Genomic DNA, 6,915 nt, shown 5'->3' with positions numbered 1-6,915 from the left:
AGATAAGTGGTGGTCTTGACGACCGTGATGCTTCCAGACCATGGCTAGCACTCTTGCCTTTTAAAGGAAGGCAGTTACAGTGCAGACGGGCTTTGATCTCCTAAATTTTGAGAGAAGAGCAACTTGCTGGAAGTGAAAACTGTCCAGCTTTCGGCTTCCATATTCTGCCTCGAAAAAGAACCATACGAAAGCCCAGACTGTACATTGGTTTGAAGTTATTTGCCCTTACATGCATGAAAGAAGGACTCAAAAAGAGGTGGAATCATCGAATACATTACAGAGAATCTCAATGATCCTCTCTGATGAATTGGACATAACTACAATGGGACGAGGGCAAGAGGAGGTGGCAGGACTCGTGCCCACCCTGACTGCCAAATTTGGAGAGCTTTGGGATTCCTGTTCCTTTCACAATTTAGGCAGGAAGGCCTGATTATTTCCCATATTGTGAGAGTCATTCCATTTCCCTTGTTGTCTCTGAATATATCACACTCCCTGGATGCTGTATCAATTCTCCATGCTAATGGTCATCTCACGCTCCAGCCACCATATAGGGTTGTTTTTCATGTCTGGATATTCTCAGCTATCATATCTTACTATCATAATTTCTTATTCAAAGATGAGAGAACTTTTTGATAAAGTCCAATTACAATCTGTCTTTTCATCAGCCTGGTCTGTGATTCGGACCTTCACGTTGTTTACACTGTTTTGATTTATTTGCATGCTGAGAGATTCACAAGAAGTATAGTTGGCTCATAGATACAATTCCAACGTCCATCAAGCATTTCACTTCCATGCAGGCCTCCAAACCAATCAGCTGGGACAAAATGGGAAGCATGTTCCCGAGGAGCATAAATAATGCAGCAGACACATGAAGCTTTCATGTGTAACAGGGGTGAAGGCAATCACTGATCAGAGCAACCAATTCCCAACTAACAGAAAAAGATTCAGAGATAAGTTGCATATAACACAGAGACATGATGAAAGAAAACCCTCAGATTTCCCCAAAGATGCAGAGAAATGTTATGATCACCAACATTGTACATGGGTAGGGAATTCGAATGAACAACACCTCCTGCTCTCCAAATGACATACACCATTCCCAACCAGAAGTTCGCAAGAGAATTTCGGATTGCCATCCACCAGTTTAGTTCATGTTGCCATTTCCTATACTTCAGAGAAATAAGAATTGCTCACATTACATATTCAAAGATATTACCTGTCTTGGGATTAAGTGGAGTTGCTCAAGGTCCAGACATTGTCTGCTTTTTGATGGATGTCTCTCTTGATTCTATCATCCATAATGCTGTTGCTGTGCTTGGGTGAAAAATATTTTCTCATGATGAATCGGAAGATGATACACCTCTAGGGAACTGTTTGCTCAGTCATGTCTTCTAAAAGATGTGAAAGCAACATCCGAGATTCTGTCAGGCCCCATCCTTCTTAAAGCAGATACAGTGTGCTAGGAGATGTGGAATAGAAGATGTCAGGACAAAGGAGTATGAGAGAGAGGCACCATGACATCCCCATGCTACTCTCCATCTGCCCATAGTAAATCGAAGGGAAAACTATTGTCTCCACTTAGGTTATTGTCTAAAGGACAGAGACTGGCAGCTTGGTAGAAGCAATCAGGAAGGAAAGGTGTCATTGTAAGACAAGCCAAAAGAGAGGAAGGAAGAAACAGGTAAAGGTTGGATGGAAAGGGTGGGTATGCTAGGTAGTCTGCATAATGTGGCTATCAAGGCAGACAGTGTTGTGTGGAAAACTTAGCATCCCTGATAACTTTTATTTCTCTACTGTTACAGGACAGAATCCTGGGGGTCTTCTTATTCTTCATGCAGAAAAGGTAAGCACCGAGTCTCTATCTCTTGTCTCAATCATTTTTGCAATGTCTGGGAATTTCTAAAAGTCCCATCTTGGACTTCATAATTTCACAGAGTTTAAGTTCTAAGGTGATACTCTCTTGACCATTATGTTTTTGTTCCTGCCCATGTCCTTAAGTCTATCACTCTTCATTTTTGACATACTAGGTCTCATAGAGGGGAATACCCTTCTCAGCTAGTGAAAAATTTTAGAAATATCACCATTGAGTGACCTCAGGTGTGTGAAGGTTATTCAAAAATGTCTCTTAAAACCACCATTCTATTCAATCTTTCTGATGTATGGTAAATTTGGGATGCTCAATTTTCATGTATCCCATGATTTAAGGGTTTTTCACCTCACGTCCTTTCACACAACACTTCTTTCCACCCGTTTTGAGCAGTCCTCTTCTTGAGAATTGCTGCCGAGCCCACCCTTGAATGTAGCCATCTAGCATACTGAGAAGCAAGATAAGTGTTTTGCTACTCTGTCTTTAATTTATGTGATTTCAGAAATTTCCCCCTTTCAGTTTCACAAAAAAAATCTTCAGACTTCCAGGTTACTGGTGCATCTGGGTGTGTTTCTTTTCATGGAGAGCCTCTCCAAATGGCAGCTTGATCATATATGTTTTATAAAAAGCATTTTATCTCAAATCTGAAAAGTAGGTTTATGTGGAGCGATTGTGGGTTCCAAAGCTCAGAGAAAGGATCAGAGTCAAGTCCTATATAATATTTACCTAATATGGAAGTTGAAGCTGTACCTTTGTTAATATTCATGAAATAAAAGAGCATGTTGTCACAAGAGACACACAAACACAAAAAACTCTACCAGAAAGATAAAATTGATTTTAAATTCATTGGTTATAATTGCCTATTATTGTTGGTTCCGCTGGCTTTCCTCTCATGACAAGAGGGCAGATACAGCCATGTGGTTGAGGTTGTTAGGCTAAGAATTTCAACATGAAAGCAACATGGACACTGGCAAGACTGACTGCAATGTCCATAGAGGTAAACTGAGGAAAGAATTGGCTGCTAGAAAGGGTGGAGGATAAGGCATAAAACAATGTTGATGATCATGATGATGATGATGGTGATGGTGATGGTGATGGTGATTTTGATGATGATGATGACACACTGAAATAGGAGGAATTGGAAACTATCAAAAACTTCCATCTTGAATAGGTAATCAAGAAATCCAGGAACATTTTTGCCCTTTGAAACATATTAAGTACACCCCTGTATTTTTGTTGCATTTTATTTTATACTTTTTTCTTTTTGTCCATGAAGCTAGTTGTCAAGATCAAATTCAATTCATCCAAATTCATCATGTGTTTATCTTGTGTTCTGTTCCTGTGGCACAATAGAGTATTGATATTTGTTGATGACTAATGGGCTATAACGTATAGGAGAAAATGTCTTGATGATCTCCTTGATGCTTTACCTCAGTTGAGATCCTGAGAAAGAAGCCTGCTGCACAATGCTGATCTTCCTCTTCAAAGCCAAAGAGTCAATCTTTCACTGCATTCCAGTGTCACTGGGGATGCTCATGTGTTCAAAGCTGCCTTTTCTGGATCGATGATGACAACAGGTTTCTGAGGACGCTGATTGACTCAAACATAACCCCTCTGAGGTCCAGATAAGTGGTGGTCTTGACGACCGTGATGCTTCCAGAACATGGCTAGCACTCTTGCCTTTTAAAGGAAGGCAGTTACAGTGCAGACGGGCTTTGATCTCCTAAATTTTGAGAGAAGAGCAACGTGCTGGAAGTGAAAACTGTCCAGCTTTCGGCTTCCATATTCTGCCTCGAAAAAGAACCATACGAAAGCCCAGACTGTACATTGGTTTGAAGTTATTTGCCCTTACATGCATGAAAGAAGGACTCAAAAAGAGGTGGAATCAGTGAATACATTACAGAGAATCTCAATGATCCTCTCTGATGAATTGGACATAATTACAATGGGACGAGGGCAAGAGGAGGTGGCAGGACTCGTGCCCACCCTGACTGCCAAATTTGGAGAGCTTTGGGATTCCTGTTCCTTTCACAATTTAGGCAGGAAGGCCTGATTATTTCCCATATTGTGAGAGTCATTCCATTTCCCTTGTTGTCTCTGAATATATCACACTCCCTGGATGCTGTATCAATTCTCCATGCTAATGGTCATCTCACGCTCCAGCCACCATATAGGGTTGTTTTTCATGTCTGGATATTCTCAGCTCTCATATCTTACTATCATAATTTCTTATTCAAAGATGAGAGAACTTTTTGATAAAGTCCAATTAAAATCTGTCTTTTCATCAGCCTGGTCTGTGATTCGGACCTTCACGTTGTTTACACTGTTTTGATTTATTTGCATGCTGAGAGATTCACAAGAAGTATAGTTGGCTCATAGATACAATTCCAACGTCCATCAAGCATTTCACTTCCATGCAGGCCTCCAAACCAATCAGCTGGGACAAAATGGGAAGCATGTTCCCGAGGAGCATAAATAATGCAGCAGACACATGAAGCTTTCATGTGTAACAGGGGTGAAGGCAATCACTGATCAGAGCAACCAATTCCCAACTAACAGAAAAAGATTCAGAGATAAGTTGCATATAACACAGAGACATGATGAAAGAAAACCCTCAGATTTCCCCAAAGATGCAGAGAAATGTTATGATCACCAACATTGTACATGGGTAGGGAATTCGAATGAACAACACCTCCTGCTCTCCAAATGACATACACCATTCCCAACCAGAAGTTCGCAAGAGAATTTCGGATTGCCATCCACCAGTTTAGTTCATGTTGCCATTTCCTATACTTCAGAGAAATAAGAATTGCTCACATTACATATTCAAAGATATTACCTGTCTTGGGATTAAGTGGAGTTGCTCAAGGTCCAGACATTGTCTGCTTTTTGATGGATGTCTCTCTTGATTCTATCATCCATAATGCTGTTGCTGTGCTTGGGTGAAAAATATTTTCTCATGATGAATCGGAAGATGATACACCTCTAGGGAACTGTTTGCTCAGTCATGTCTTCTAAAAGATGTGAAAGCAACATCCGAGATTCTGTCAGGCCCCATCCTTCTTAAAGCAGATACAGTGTGCTAGGAGATGTGGAATAGAAGATGTCAGGACAAAGGAGTATGAGAGAGAGGCACCATGACATCCCCATGCTACTCTCCATCTGCCCATAGTAAATCGAAGGGAAAACTATTGTCTCCACTTAGGTTATTGTCTAAAGGACAGAGACTGGCAGCTTGGTAGAAGCAATCAGGAAGGAAAGGTGTCATTGTAAGACAAGCCAAAAGAGAGGAAGGAAGAAACAGGTAAAGGTTGGATGGAAAGGGTGGGTATGCTAGGTAGTCTGCATAATGTGGCTATCAAGGCAGACAGTGTTGTGTGGAAAACTTAGCATCCCTGATAACTTTTATTTCTCTACTGTTACAGGACAGAATCCTGGGGGTCTTCTTATTCTTCATGCAGAAAAGGTAAGCACCGAGTCTCTATCTCTTGTCTCAATCATTTTTGCAATGTCTGGGAATTTCTAAAAGTCCCATCTTGGACTTCATAATTTCACAGAGTTTAAGTTCTAAGGTGATACTCTCTTGACCATTATGTTTTTGTTCCTGCCCATGTCCTTAAGTCTATCACTCTTCATTTTTGACATACTAGGTCTCATAGAGGGGAATACCCTTCTCAGCTAGTGAAAAATTTTAGAAATATCACCATTGAGTGACCTCAGGTGTGTGAAGGTTATTCAAAAATGTCTCTTAAAACCACCATTCTATTCAATCTTTCTGATGTATGGTAAATTTGGGATGCTCAATTTTCATGTATCCCATGATTTAAGGGTTTTTCACCTCACGTCCTTTCACACAACACTTCTTTCCACCCGTTTTGAGCAGTCCTCTTCTTGAGAATTGCTGCCGAGCCCACCCTTGAATGTAGCCATCTAGCATACTGAGAAGCAAGATAAGTGTTTTGCTACTCTGTCTTTAATTTATGTGATTTCAGAAATTTCCCCCTTTCAGTTTCACAAAAAAAATCTTCAGACTTCCAGGTTACTGGTGCATCTGGGTGTGTTTCTTTTCATGGAGAGCCTCTCCAAATGGCAGCTTGATCATATATGTTTTATAAAAAGCATTTTATCTCAAATCTGAAAAGTAGGTTTATGTGGAGCGATTGTGGGTTCCAAAGCTCAGAGAAAGGATCAGAGTCAAGTCCTATATAATATTTACCTAATATGGAAGTTGAAGCTGTACCTTTGTTAATATTCATGAAATAAAAGAGCATGTTGTCACAAGAGACACACAAACACAAAAAACTCTACCAGAAAGATAAAATTGATTTTAAATTCATTGGTTATAATTGCCTATTATTGTTGGTTCCGCTGGCTTTCCTCTCATGACAAGAGGGCAGATACAGCCATGTGGTTGAGGTTGTTAGGCTAAGAATTTCAACATGAAAGCAACATGGACACTGGCAAGACTGACTGCAATGTCCATAGAGGTAAACTGAGGAAAGAATTGGCTGCTAGAAAGGGTGGAGGATAAGGCATAAAACAATGTTGATGATCATGATGATGATGATGGTGATGGTGATGGTGATGGTGATTTTGATGATGATGATGACACACTGAAATAGGAGGAATTGGAAACTATCAAAAACTTCCATCTTGAATAGGTAATCAAGAAATCCAGGAACATTTTTGCCCTTTGAAACATATTAAGTACACCCCTGTATTTTTGTTGCATTTTATTTTATACTTTTTTCTTTTTGTCCATGAAGCTAGTTGTCAAGATCAAATTCAATTCATCCAAATTCATCATGTGTTTATCTTGTGTTCTGTTCCTGTGGCACAATAGAGTATTGATATTTGTTGATGACTAATGGGCTATAACGTATAGGAGAAAATGTCTTGATGATCTCCTTGATGCTTTACCTCAGTTGAGATCCTGAGAAAGAAGCCTGCTGCACAATGCTGATCTTCCTCTTCAAAGCCAAAGAGTCAATCTTTCACTGCATTCCAGTGTCACTGGGGATGCTCATGTGTTCAAAGCTGCCTTTTCT

The 6,915-nt window shown here is 40.1% G+C and overlaps 1 non-coding gene across 1 annotated transcript; it reads left to right on the top strand.

Annotated features, from left to right (window-relative positions):
• The first annotated feature begins 3,425 nt into the window (after positions 1-3,425).
• LOC121455115 lies at positions 3,426-3,490 on the top strand. The gene has a single exon (XR_005975434.1). It is a non-coding gene; the product is annotated as a small nucleolar RNA SNORD109A (small nucleolar RNA).
• The last annotated feature ends 3,425 nt before the right edge of the window (positions 3,491-6,915 follow it).

This window comes from Microtus oregoni, unplaced genomic scaffold, assembly GCF_018167655.1.
Source record: "Microtus oregoni isolate MIOR12 unplaced genomic scaffold, Mior012 000000F_ref0000247, whole genome shotgun sequence".
Classification (NCBI taxonomy): Eukaryota; Metazoa; Chordata; class Mammalia; order Rodentia; family Cricetidae; genus Microtus; species Microtus oregoni.
Note: the sequence above shows the minus strand (reverse complement) of the source record. Positions and strands in the feature narration are given on the sequence as shown.